We start from the raw sequence: 13,743 nt of genomic DNA, 5'->3' as shown, positions 1-13,743 counted from the left end.
TAGTGCTTTCTGAGAGTGAGTAGAACCGACGTGAGCATCTTAAAGTAAAATCTACACCCGTCCTACTGTAATGTCATGATTTGTTTTTAGCTATATCTTATTATCTTGAGGGCAAAGGGTATGTCTTGCTAATCATTATATACTCAGCATCTGGCATTGTTTATTGATTTGTTTTCAGTCAGGAAAGAAAAAGCTCTCATTCTTTGTCATTCGTTTTTTGAGAGACAGGGTCTCACTCCGTCGCCCAGGCTGAATGTAGTGGTGTAATCATAACTCACTGCAGCCTCAAACTCCTGGGCTTAAGCGATGCCCCTGCCTCAGCCTCCCTAGTACCCGGGACTCCAGATGCGTACCACCACACCTGGCAAATTTTTTTAATTTTTCTTGTAAAGACAGGGTCTCACTATGTTGTCCAGGCTGGTCCTGAACTCCTGGGCTCAAGCGATCCTCCTGCCTCAGCCTCCCAAGGTGCCAGCATTACAAGGGTGAGCCACTGTGCCTGGCCTCTTCATCACTGTAAAGGGTTGTTTTGGAGCTTCCTGGTTGGTGAACACATCCATGTGCCAGGAGGTCAGAGCTCCCCAGCCCCATGGGGACAGAAGCATTCAGGACCCTTCCAGACCTCACCCCACGTACCTCTTTGTCTGTACTCTGTGTCATATGCTGTATAATAAACCAACAAATGCTGAAAAAAAAAAAAAAAAAAAAAAAAAAAAAATAAACCAACAAATGTCTGTGCACTCAATGTGCTGAACTGTGCTTGCAGCTGAGAGGGAAAGCTGGAAAGAGGCCTGCTCCTGGTGGAAACGCTGCTCTGCAGTGTACTTTAGGCCTCAGAGAAGCTGTGGTTGTCACAAGCTTCAAGATGGGTTTTCCCGAAGCCGCCAGCTCTTCTAGAACTCATCCCATTGAGGCTGTTCCAGCCACTTCTGCCTTTGATGGATTTGAGTCAACTCTTGTCTCTAAGGAGGTTGAGAAGAAGCTTGAATAAGGGGAACAGTTGTGAAGAAAATCAGTGTCAACTCGAAGGATGGCCTTGGGGCTAAAGAAGCCACCTGGGAGGTGGATGTCAAGAACAGCAGAGGATCAGTGCTTCCGGTCGCAGGCAAGAAGGCTGAGTGCACGGTCTCCATGGCTGAGTGGGGCTTACTGGATTTAATGACTGGCACCATAAATCCTCAGTTGGCCTTCTTTCAAGGCAAGCTGAAAATCACTGGCAACACGGATCTGGCTATGAAGTTGCAAAGTCCTCAGCTTCTGCCGGGCAAAGCTACGCTGTGAAGAACTCTCTTTGGTTACTTTTGAAAACCAAGAGGAGATATGTGTCCATATATTTCATTGTCAGAACTTGGAATGAAACTACACATGGCAAGTAGTGTGAAGTAGATTCGTTTTTAAATGGCTATGACCAAGCCTGTTTTTCCTATTGTTTTTATTTATTTATTTATTATTATTTTTTTGTTTTGAGACAGAGTCTTGCTTTGTTGCCCAGGCTAGAGTGAGTGCCGTGGCGTTAGCCTAGCTCACAGCAACCTCAATCTCCTGGGCTCAAGCAATCCTTCTGCCTCAGCCTCCCGAGTAGCTGGAACTACAGGCATGCACCACTCCTGTCCTTGAGCAATCCAACCACCTCGGCCTCCCAGAGTGCTGGGATTATAGGCGTGAGCTATGACCTGTTTTTCCTAAACTCAGGTGAACAGAGCCGGATTGTGTGCTACTGCTCTGCCGAATTGCATACAACTGTACATTGCAAAGGCAATATGGAGGTTAAGGTCTGGAGTAAAATAGAGATTCAGCGTAAAATCAGGAATAGTAAAATCCAAAAAGACTGTGTAAACAAAAGCTCTCATTTTGCTTATAAAGTGTATGTAGGGATTATTCTGTTTAAGATTCGATTTAGGATTTTTCCTTGGGACAACTAGGGAAGAAACAGAATACCAGTAGCCAGCAGGTGCTGAGTGACCTTAATCTTAAAATTCTGTACTGGGATTTTTAAAAACTACAAAACTTTAAAATTTTGCATTTTATGCCATCAGACATGGTATTCTCCTCCCAAATCAAAATAAAAGAAATATGATAAGAGCTTGGGGACAAAAAAATCTATAGCTGAACATAGGCTTATTTTTAAAATAAAAATATTTTAAATATTTTAATATTTAATATTGAAATATATATATATTTTTTTTTTGAGACAGGGTCTCACTCTGTTGCCCAGGCCAGAGTGCCGTGGCGTCAGCCTAGCTCACAGCAACTCAAACTCCTGGCAACTCAAACTCACAGCAATCCTTTTGCCTCAGCCTCCCAAGTAGCTAGGACTACAGACATGCACCACCATGCCTGGCTAATTTTTTCTATATTTTTAGTTGGCTAATTAATTTCTTTCTATTTTTAGTAGAGACGGGGTCTCGCTCTTGCTCAGGCTGGTCTCGAACTCCTGAGCTCAAATGATCTACCCACCTCAGCCTCCCAGAGTGCTAGGATTATAGACGTGAGCCACCGCGCCTGGCCAATATTTAAGAAATGGTGGGTTCCTTCTTGAAAAATCAATGTATTGGAGTGATAAAACACTTTTGTTAAAAATAATTGAACAAATAAAGTCTGCTTGGAGATACAGTTTTCAAATAATAATCTCACATTAATTTAACTAAATTTATAAAGCTCTCAGTCTTTTGTTATAATTTTCCCTTTTCATATAACTTTACCCACATTTATGGTTTTTCCTACTTTTTCTAATTCTAATGTTATTTCTTATAATTTAATGAGCTATGAGGTAAAATAATGCTTTTGGAAGAATGTTTAATAGAAAATTAAAATAGTTCTTCCTGGTCTCCAACAAAAAAGGTAAGGGGATTGTTTAAAAAAAATAATTAATTAATTGAGACAGAGTCTCACTGTGTTGTCCAGGCTAGAGTGCTGTGGCATCATCATAGCTCACAGCAACCTCAAACTCCTGGGCTTAAGTGATCCTCCTGCCTCAGCTTCCAGAGTAGCTGGGACTACAAGTGTGCACCACCACTCCCAGCTAATTTTTCCATTTTTTCTAGAGATGGGGTCTTGCTTTTGCTCGGGCTGATCTTGAACTCCTGGCCTCAAGCAATCCACTCACCTTGGCCTCCCAAAGCTAGGATTACAGGTGTGAGCCACTGTGCCTGGCCTAGGGGGGTTGTTTTAGAAAACCCAGGAAGAACAATCTTTATTTTTATGTATTTATTTTTTAGCAGTTATCCTGCCTGGTGAAAGGAACAATCTTTAAAAGAAAAGAAGCTTTTTGAAAACACATCATATTTGGATATTGAAAGCACTGAATGGCACCTTCATCATTTCCTTTCCAATCAGAGCAAGCGATCTATGGCTGCCCAGGGTTCAGGTCTGTAGACTGGAGTAGAGACGGGACAATAGTCCAGGCAGCTGCACTGGGCCTTCCGACCCAGAACAGACAGCTGATTACAGCAGCCCAGGGCAGTACCAAGCTCACTCTTATGACTTGAAAGGGTAAATTTATTGAGTCTGCTGTGTGTGATAGACATTGTCCCAGGTATTCTTTTTTTTTTTTTTTGAGACAGAGTCTCGCTTTGTTGCCTAGGCTAGAGTGAGTGCCGTGGCATCAGCCTAGCTCACAGCAACCTCAAATTCCTGGGCTCAAGTGATCCTGCTGCCTCAGCCTCCCAAGAAGCTGGGACTACAGGCATGCACCACGATGCCCGGCTAATTTATTTTTATATATATATTAGTTGGCCAATTAATTTCTTTCTATTTATAGTAGAGACGGGGTCTAACTCTTGCTCAGGCTGGTTTCAAACTCCTGACCTCGAGCAATACGCCCGCCTCGGCCTCCCAGAGAGCTAGGATTACAGGCGTGAGCCACCGTGCCCGGCCTGTCCCAGGTATTCTTAAAAATTATTATTATTTATTTATTTTGTAGAGATGGGGTCTCACTATATTGCCCAGGCTGGTCTCCAACTCCTGGGCTTTAGCCTCCCACGGTGCTGGGATTATAGGTGTGAACCACCGCCCGGCCTGTCCCAAGTATTTTATGAACATTATTTCACTTGGCTCTTTGCCAATGGATGAAGTAGCTATTACCAGCCACCTTACACAAATACAAACACCAAGGTTTAGTGAGATTAGATAAATTGCTCATATGTTTTAGCAAAGACTTCCTGGTATGAGTCAGAGAAACCAACTTGAGCTCAATTTTTTGCAAAGAAAAAAAATAGAGATGGGCAGTGATAGGATGACCTTGTTAATAAATTATCTAACAGAAAAAAAAATCTAACAGAAAGAAGGAGGAATAAACTCACAGCACATAATTGCAGGGAAAGATCACAGTACAACTGCCCTATAATTGTGAGATTAACCACCTGTTGTTTTAGTTGAGATTTTGTTTAACAACCTTTTTGTTTGTTTTTTTGTTTATTTTATTTTATTGTATTATGGGGGTGCAAGTGTTAAGGTTGCATATATTGCCCATGTCCCCCTCCCCCCTCAAGTAAGAGCTTCAAGTGTGTCCATCCCCCAACTGTTGCACATGTTACTCGTTGTGGTTGCATACACCCGTCCCCTCCTCAACCCTCCCCACACCCGATAAATGTTGCTCAACTCCACTTAGGAGTTGATCCGTTAATACCAATTTGCTGGTGAGTATATGTGGTGCTGGTTTTTCCATTCTTGAGATACTTCACTTAGTAGAATGGGTTCCAGCTCTATCCAGGAATATACAAGAGGTGCTATATCACCATTGTTTCTTAAAGCTGAGTAGTAGTCCATGGTATACATATACCACATTTTATTAATCCACTCATGAATTGATGGGCACTTGGTTTGTTTCCACAGCTTTGCAATTGTGAATTGTGCTGCTATAAACATTCGAGTGTAGGTGTCTTTTTCATAAAGTGACTTTTGATCTTTTGGGTAGATGCCCAGTAGTGGAATTGCTGGATCAAATGGTAGATCTACTCGTATCGCTTTGAGGTATCTCCATATTGCTTTCCATAGAGGTGAAACTAGTTTGCAGTCCCACCAGCAGTGTAGGAGTGTTCCTCTTTCTCGGCATCCAAGCCAGCATTTGTTTGTTTAACAACCTTGAAGAGCCCTGAACAGACAGCAGGGGTGTAAACTCCCTACCCCACATCTGCCAGAACCACATTCCAGAGAAACTGATAAGCCAGCCTCAAGGAGAAGGAAAAAAAAAAAGGGAGAAATGACGGCAGCAGCTTCACAGCTGTTCCTACTATCAGTCTGCAAATTGAACTTTTTCCCCCTATAAAAACTCCCAAACACCTTACCCCCTCGGTTGACACGTCTCCTTTCTTTCTCATGTCGCACCTTTCCCATCTTTGGGAAGTAAATAAACTTTCTTCCTTTAAAATTACCCTAATCTTTGTGTCGAGAATTCTTTCTCATCCCGAGACACGACTCCACCCTAACGGGAAGTCAAGGTTATTGTAAAGATCCAGGGATGTTTTGGTGAACCCAGAGGCAGACTTGCCAGGAGATTCAGGAAGGTGCTGAACCTGGGTGGGAAGAGAGCTGGGAACCCAGGAAACACACCCCCTCCCGTTCCTCTTTCTCTCCGCCCGCAGAATGGGTTCTTTCTCTCCGCATCTGTAGCCTTGTGGAGAAGAACAGCTGCCTCACAGCTCCTGGAGTCACGGAGGACGAGTCCATCACCTGAAAACTCCCATACTTGTCTCATCTTCCCATTCTAAACTCCTTGGAGAGACAATTGTATCTTCTTAGCGGTGGCTGGAGGCAGCACACACACATGGTGTTGTATGATTGCAAGAGTCTCAGTGTGTGTGTGTGTCTCTCCCCATGTGGAGACTGAGATTCTCGAGAAGGAATGGAAGGGTGGAAGGATCACAGGCTGGACAGACACCTTACCAATGTGTCTGCTGCGCACCAAGTTCACACCACTAGTAAGATTAAAATTCCTGTTTATCTGAATCTGTTTCAAACGGAATCGGAACTTTTCCCACTCCCATAATGCTTTAAAACAAATGCTTTCTTTTAAGTGCCTTTTAGCCTCCCCAAAGGGCCATCAGGTGTCTAGAAAATGTGTTATGAAAAGAGCTTGCTGGGTGGGTCGAAGTGTTTATTTTATGTGCATTCAACCTCTTGGCATTTCTGGCACCCAAATTCCCCGGCCCTCCAGCTTTGAACTGTCCAAATATCTGTTCTTCACTTAAAATATTGATTTACAGACTAGAATTATGGTTCCAAAATTTAGTGTGTGTCAGAACCACTTGGAGAGTTTACTGAAACACAGGCTGCTGGGCTCCGCCCCAGTCGCTGAGAGGTTGAAGAATTTGCATTTTTTAGGCCAGGAGAGGTTGCTCGGCCTGTAATCCCAGCCATTTGGTAGGATCGCTTGAGCCAGGAATTGGAGGGTACAGTGAGTTATGATTGAGCCACTGCACTCCAGGATGGGCAACAGAGTGAGACCTCATCTCTAAAAAAAGTATTAAAGAAAAAAAAAAGAATTTGCATTTTTGACAAGTTCCTGGGAGATTCTAATGCTGTATCTCAGAGACCACACTTTGAGAACCAGACTAGGAAAAGATGAAGTCATGAACGAATAAAGCCCCTAGCACAATGCCTCACACCCAGTAGGTGATCAATAAATGCTTATTTTTTTGAATAAACTTCCTAAAGCAGGGAGTACATTTTAAATTTCTTCATGTCTATTTAGTTATTTAGATTGGAGTCTTTAAAATATCTTGTTTTAGAATTAAAGAAAAAAAAACCTATAAAAACCAAAAACAGAGCAAAAAACCCAAACATAAAAAGCTCTATGTTTTCACCGTAGACATTTGGATTTATATTAAAAAAAAAAAAAAAAAAAAAAAGCTCTATGTTTGCCTGTATAAATGGGATTTATTTTAGCTCTTCTTACCTTCTGATACAAAGTTCTTTAATGCTTAATAAGAAACTTAAGTGTTTCAATAAATGCCTGTTACTGCCATGAAGAGCTGTTGTGGTAGCCAGGGCCACTGCACTGTAGGAATAGAAAGTAGGATGCCAATCCAGGAGTTGTGCAGTGCTCAACCTGTACGACCGTATGTGGCGGTCTGGTGGGGAGCTTCTCTGCAATAAACAGTAATGAAATATTTCTCTCCCTCCCGTGCTTTCAAAACTTCTTTTGTCAAAATATTTGGGCTATATTTAGTAACACTTATAGTCTCATTGAATTTTTTTCTCCTTTCTTTTCACCTTCAGGTAACTACTAAATCACTTGACAAAAAAAGCTGAAGTTACTAAATTTTTGTATTCACAAATGAAGGTGAATGAACCAGTAAGCTCATATCTGCCATTTTACTTGCTGAATTCGTGTTCTGATATCTTAAGGCAAACAGGTATACCTAAATTCTGGGCCCTGAAATGGAACTGTGCCTCTGAGCCCTTATTTAATTTCACATTTTCCAGCTGTGAAAGATGCATAATACCAGGTCCACTTTGCAGACAATTAGGGTAAATGAAATGATGTCTGAAAGACACTCAAGACATAATTGCCATGTGCTGTGCACTCATAGAAAGTAATGAATTAGCAAAATGTGCAGGGAATATTCAGCTGTATTCATTACTTTGGGCACAATTTGGTAGAGAAATTGTGCAGAATAGTTCCTGACCTGAAGATCTTCGGGTGTGCTTACTATTATTTGCAAACCTTGGAATGGGGCTTCATGCCTACTGTAAAAAGCAGGAATCAGAGTATGGAACTGCTGCAGTGAATTTGTAAAATAATGAAGACATATATGAGAGAGAGGAGTCTGTCATTTGGTATTTTTTGGCTCTTTGCAAAGGGAAATATTTTGCTATAAACCCCTTTAAATACGTAAGATGCCTATTTGCCCTTTGGGAGCATTGTGGTGTGAAGTAAACAGAAATGACAAATTACCTGTCAGTCCTGCCTGCCCCTCCTGCACGTCACAGCCAGGCTTTAGGGAGGGGCGCGTGCAGTACACATGGGATGCGAAGTGTCACGAGGCAGAGAGTCGGACAGTAGGTGAGTAGCTGCACACTCTGCATCGCAGATTCTACAGCTGTGCATTGGAAATCACAATCTCTTCACGAGGAGGAAGAAAGTTGGCTCTACAGAGATGTAGCAAAGCCAAGGAAATGAAGGCTCAGAAAAATGTGTGAGATAGGCAGGCATGGTGGCTCATGCCTGGAATTCCAGCACTTTAGGAGGTGGAGGTGGGAGGATCCCTTGAGCCCAGGAGTTTGAGGCCTGCCTGGGCAACATGTCGAGATCCCTATTTCTACAAAAAAAATAGAATAATTAGGTGTGGTGGTGCACACCTATAGTCCCATCTACTTGGGAGGCTGAAACAAAATTGCTTGAGCCCAGAAGTTGAAGGTTACAGGGAGCTAATGGTGCTATTTTTCTTTCTTTTTTTTTTTTTTTTTTTGAGACAGAGTCTCACTTGGTTGCCCCTGCTAGAGTGAGTGCTGTGGCGTCAGTCTAGCTCACAGCAACCTCAAACTCCTGGGCTCAAACAATCCTCCTGCCTCAGACTCCCAAGTAGCTAGAACTACAGGCATGCACCACCATGCCTGGCTAATTTTTTCTACATATTTTAGTTGGCCAATTAATTTATATTTTTAATAGAGATGGGGTCTCACTCTTGCTCAGGCTGGTTTTGAACTCCTGACCTTGAGCGATCTGCCTGCCTGGGCCTCCCAGAGTGCTAGGATTACAGGTGTGAGCCATCTCGCCTGGGTGAATGGTGCTATTAAAAAAGAAAAAGGTGAGTTAATTCTCTTTAGACATTCTGTGTTTTGCACTAGCTTTTGATTTTATACCATTTGCTATTCCCAAAGGAGAGGTACCAACTTTAAAAACTGAAATGTCTTCTGAAATGTTAATATTTTCCTGTTCAGAAACCTAATCTAACGTAGCAATTTACCTTGAATATACTTCACTGGCCTGGCAAACATTTTTGGTTAAAAGTAACAGAGTATGACCACATGGAAACAGAATAATATAAGCACTTTGCTTTAAAGAGGAAAATATGTGATCAGAAATAAGAGTTTCCCTTTAAGAAGGTAATCATCTTTAAATTAAAAGGAAACTATGAATCAAATCACTCTGAACCCAAAGTGTTTTTAATTCAGATGCTGTACGATGAAATAGGTTAATTTGTGCTGATAAGAAAATGAAATTTGCAAGCTTCTGAACTCTGCAAAGAGCTTGGGCTAGCAAATGATTCAATCCCAAGAGGTCTCAAGTGAGATCAAACTTGATAGGTCCTGTCATTTCCTCTGATGTGTTTCCATCCACCTGATGTGAAGAGATAGACTCTTACTGCCAAATTGTTCTAGTGCAGAGCTTTATAAAGTTTTAAACCTCTGAAGTCCTGTGAATGTCAAAGTTTGTAAACAGAGCTTTTTTTCCTTAGCAATCAGACTCAGAGAAAGAATTTTCAACTTTTTAAAAATGAAAGAAAAAATGTTTTTGATAATCGTGAAAAGATATGATGCTTGGCTAAGGTAGGAAGTAATAACAGTTCCTTATTAACTGATATGAAGTGAACCTTTTGAATTTAAAATTTTTTCCCTGACTTTCTGGATTTTTCTATCTGCAAAAACCCATAAAAACTCCAGAGTGGTTTTGGGTACAAGGTGATTGGTATAATTAATAGTTTCCCTTTTGCAGACATTTATAAGCTTAGATGAAATCAAAGGGCTTCTGTCAGTTTCAAAACCCAACAGAAAAGGGAGTTAGATTTTCATAACACGTGAGGAAATAGGAGATGGGTGCATGGTTCAAGGGGAAATTCACTGACTCTTCAGTTGATTTATTATCACATGCTTAGCTCCTGTCCTCATGGGAGCCTCGGCTGGCAGAGGAGACTGATGTGCAAACGTGCACAGGACAGTTACTAGAACACAGGCCTGGTCACGTGACATAACGTGGGCATGCCCACATCCTTGGTCCCATCCGATCCTCACCTCCACCCCTCTGTGGTGGGAATTTTACCAGCGAGGAGGCTGAGGGTCTGGCTCACCTCTGGCCACAGTCCGTCCACGTCTGTCTAAATGGGGGAGGAAACCTTGTTTGCCAGCCCTGTTTCTAGAACAGCACAGGACTCGGCCATCGTGGGAATTCATGACAAGAGGCACGGCTGGAGCATCAGAGGTTCACCTAAGAGAAGCAGCTCTGGGAAGAGGTAGAGAGAATCCAAGACCAGTTGGAGAGACATGTGTTTTGAGCGGCAGCAGAAACCCAGCAGATCAACCAGGCTTTGGTGCGGGGCTGCTCCCCCACCCCCACCCCCGTGCCCACCGACAGACCTCTACGGGTCCACTTATGGCCTAGGAGGATTCCCCAATTTCATCAGGGACGTTTCTCTGACCTTCTCTGCAATACAGAGTATCTCAGGGTCATGTAGCTCAGAACCACCCGTTAAAAAGCATGGAAGAAATGCAGCCACTGAGGAAGACAGCCTGGCAGTTCTTTGACAGGATAAACATAGAACGATCACGTGGCCCAGTGTGTTAGTTTGCTGGGGCTGCTGTAACAAAGTAGCCCAGACTGGGCGGCTTAACCTGCAGAAATTTGATTTCTCATAGTTATGGAGACTAGACGTCTGAGATCAGCATAGCAGTGTCGGTTCCTTCTGAGACCTCTGTCCTTGGCTTGCAGATGGCCATCGTGTCCCTGTGTCTTCACTTAGTTTTCTTGCTGTACCTGTCTGTGTCCCAGTTTCCTCTTCTCATGTGGACACCAGTCATGGTTTGGCCATTTGAGTAGGTCTGGGGTAAAAATGCCTGGATTTGAGGACAGGTGTGAGGCTGAGGATTCCAGGTCTCGCTCTGTGTCAAGTCAAATGATGGGGGCGAGGGGAGGGGAGAGAGAAAGGGGATCAGCAGTAAGGCTCATTTCCTAAGAGCCTGTGTGATGGGCTTTATTAAGGTGATATCATTTAATGTTCAGAAACAGCTCTATGAGAGAGGTGGGACTTATTTCTTCTTGACATTTAGGGAAACTGAGGCTTGGAGAGGTTAACCGGTCCCAAGTTATGCATTAGAACTGGGTCTGGGATCCAGGTCTGTCTCTAGGGCTCCACTGGACACCCCCTATAAACGCTGCCCCCAGAACACCCACCGAGCTCAGCCATGCAGGCTCTTAACATGTGCCGGAATTTGGGCACATGTTTAGCACACATTAAATCATCTCCTTAGTAAAAAGCCCGTAGTATTATTCCTTTCCTGGTTTTATAGAGGAGCAAATTGAGGCCCAGAAAAGAGTGAGCTCAGGTTAGAAGTACCTTTCCCAAGGCCTTAACCCTTACACTAGTGTGCATTCTAGGGTATGAGAACTAGTCCAGGTATTAGAGTTAACTTTGTTCATCTCTCTCTTTTTTTTTTTTTTGAGACAGAGTCTCACTTTGTTGCTCAGGTTAGAGTGAGTGCTGTGGCGTCAGCCTAGCTCACAGCAACCTCAAACTCCTGGGCTCAAACAATCCTGCTGCCTCAGCCTCCCGAGTAGCTGGGACTACAGGCATGCACCACCATGCCTGGCTGATTTTTTCTATATATATTAGTTGGCCAATTAATTTCTTTCTATTTATAGTAGAGACGGGGGTCTCGCTCTTACTCAGGCTGGTTTCGAACTCCTAACCTCGAGCTATCCGCCCACCTCGGCCTCCCAGAGTGCTAGGATTACAGGCGTGAGCAACCGCGCCCGGCCAGTTCATCTCTTAAATTACGATGGCTTTTATCATCTGTCACCTATTTTGTGGTTGGTGGTTGTGACAAACTTAACATTTAAACATTTTCAATATCATTCCTGGTAAAGTCCATTTAGGGCTAACATCTGAAGTTATCATTTCATAGTAAATTCCCTTTGGAAGCTTTGGCACCTTTTTTTTTTTTTTAATAGATTCAAGGTGTGGTTACTAAGGGTCTGTGATGTGGCGAGTGCTATACTTGTGGGGAGGATTCACAATACATGGGAACCAAATATAGAAGCAAAATAAGTGACGTACAAGAATAAAAAAACATATTGTGATAAACAGTCTACTTTCCCTGGGTCTCAGATGACCCACCATAGCTGTGCATCCATGGACTTCTTTTCCTAAAATTTTTTTATTTCCCTCATGTGCACATTTGATTCCTCCTCATACCCGTCTTCCTGAGCAACATTCCAAGAAATATGGGGCAGAATGACTTTGTACAAAAAAAAACCCCAAACGCTCCCTTCCCTGAAAAACTAAACTAAAACCAAAACATTTCCTTTTCTGAGAACAAGTGTTAATTGCTAACCTTGGTGCACTCACTGCATGCCACATACTGGTTCCATGTGCTGTACGTGTATTAGCTCATTTAATTCTCCAACCTCCCTGCAGGGAGATATTGTCATTGTTCCCTTAGGAACAATGAGGCACGAAGAGGAAGCAAGGTTTCCCTGTCACTGAGCCATGGGCTCACTACCTGACATGCATAATCAACCAATACTGTGGCACTGGCTTTTGAGAAAAGAAAGGGCTTTTGAGTCTACTGGGAAGGAGACAGGAGGCAACGCTCAAATTTGTCTCCCTGATCTGGGGGGTGGATCAAACTTTTAAGGCATTTCTAACTAGTCCCAGGTGATGTCTACCCAACTGGTCCGCTAGGCTGGGGGTGGTTAGCAATTAGGTTAAAGCCCTTTCTATTGCGCATGCCCAGCCAATTTTGGCTCTGTGTCTCCTGTAACAGCTTAAGCAATAGTTGCTCAGTTTGAGTTGATCTGTGGTTAAACCCACAGTACTGGATCTGATCCCTAGCAGTCTGACTCCAGGGCCCAGTAATGATCACACCACCCTGATATGTCTCACTTCACCAAAAGCAGTGGTTCTCAAATGTGAGTGTGCAGCCCCATCAACTGGAGGACTTTTTTTTTTTTTTTTTAAGGCTGGTCAAGTGGAGCAGTGGGAGTGGAGAAGGAACAAATCAATTGGAGGACTTTTAAGAGAACACAGGAGGCTGAAGCAGGCGGATTGCTCACGGTCAGGAGTTCGAAACCAGCCTGAGCGAGACCCCGTCTCTACTAAAAATAGAAAGAAACTAATTGACCAACTAATATATCTATACAAAAAATTAGCCGGGCATGGTGGCGCATGCCTGTAGTCCCAGTACTCGGGAGGCTGAGGCAGGAGGATTGCTTGAGCCCAGGAGTTTGAGGTTGCTGTGAGCTAGGCTGACGCCACGGCACTCACTCTAGACTGGGCAACAAAGTGAGACTCTGTCTCAAAAAAAAAACCACAAAAAAACAAAACACAGAGTGCCAGGCCGCGCCGATAGAGTTTCCTCTCATGCAGCAGGTCTTGTGTGCGGCCTGGGAGTCTGCATTTCCACCAAGCTCCCAAAGGGATGCTGATGCTGTTGGTCCAGGGATTACACTTTGAGAACCACAGACCAAAACCCAAAACCATTCCCCAGAGAGGTCCCTCCTGGAGCCCTCACCCGATGGAGCCACTGTTAGAAGTGAAAGGGTTTGACAGCTTCTTAATTGCAGTTTCTCCCCTTAAAAATAAAAATAAATAGATACTCAAGGAAAGAAAGTTAAATTCTGCTACACCAAGGCTTCTAGCTACACAGAAACTAGGTTAAGTCCAAATTGTTAAAGTATTCCTTTCGGAAGCAAAAGGACTATGGTAAAAACAGAACCCTTTCCAAAGCTTTTGTTTGTGATTTGGGAACATGTCAAATGAAGCAATGTTTTCGAAACTGCAGGTCATGGCCGGCACCAAAAACAAT

At 43.2% G+C, this 13,743-nt stretch overlaps 1 pseudogene; it reads left to right on the top strand.

Annotated features, from left to right (window-relative positions):
- The first annotated feature begins 722 nt into the window (after positions 1 to 722).
- On the top strand, positions 723 to 1,414 carry LOC105871001 (sterol carrier protein 2 pseudogene; annotated as a pseudogene).
- Positions 1,415 to 13,743: the final 12,329 nt, after the last annotated feature.

This window comes from Microcebus murinus, chromosome 19, assembly GCF_040939455.1.
Source record: "Microcebus murinus isolate Inina chromosome 19, M.murinus_Inina_mat1.0, whole genome shotgun sequence".
In the NCBI taxonomy this organism is placed as follows: Eukaryota; Metazoa; Chordata; class Mammalia; order Primates; family Cheirogaleidae; genus Microcebus; species Microcebus murinus.
This window is presented reverse-complemented; position numbering and strand designations above follow the sequence as displayed.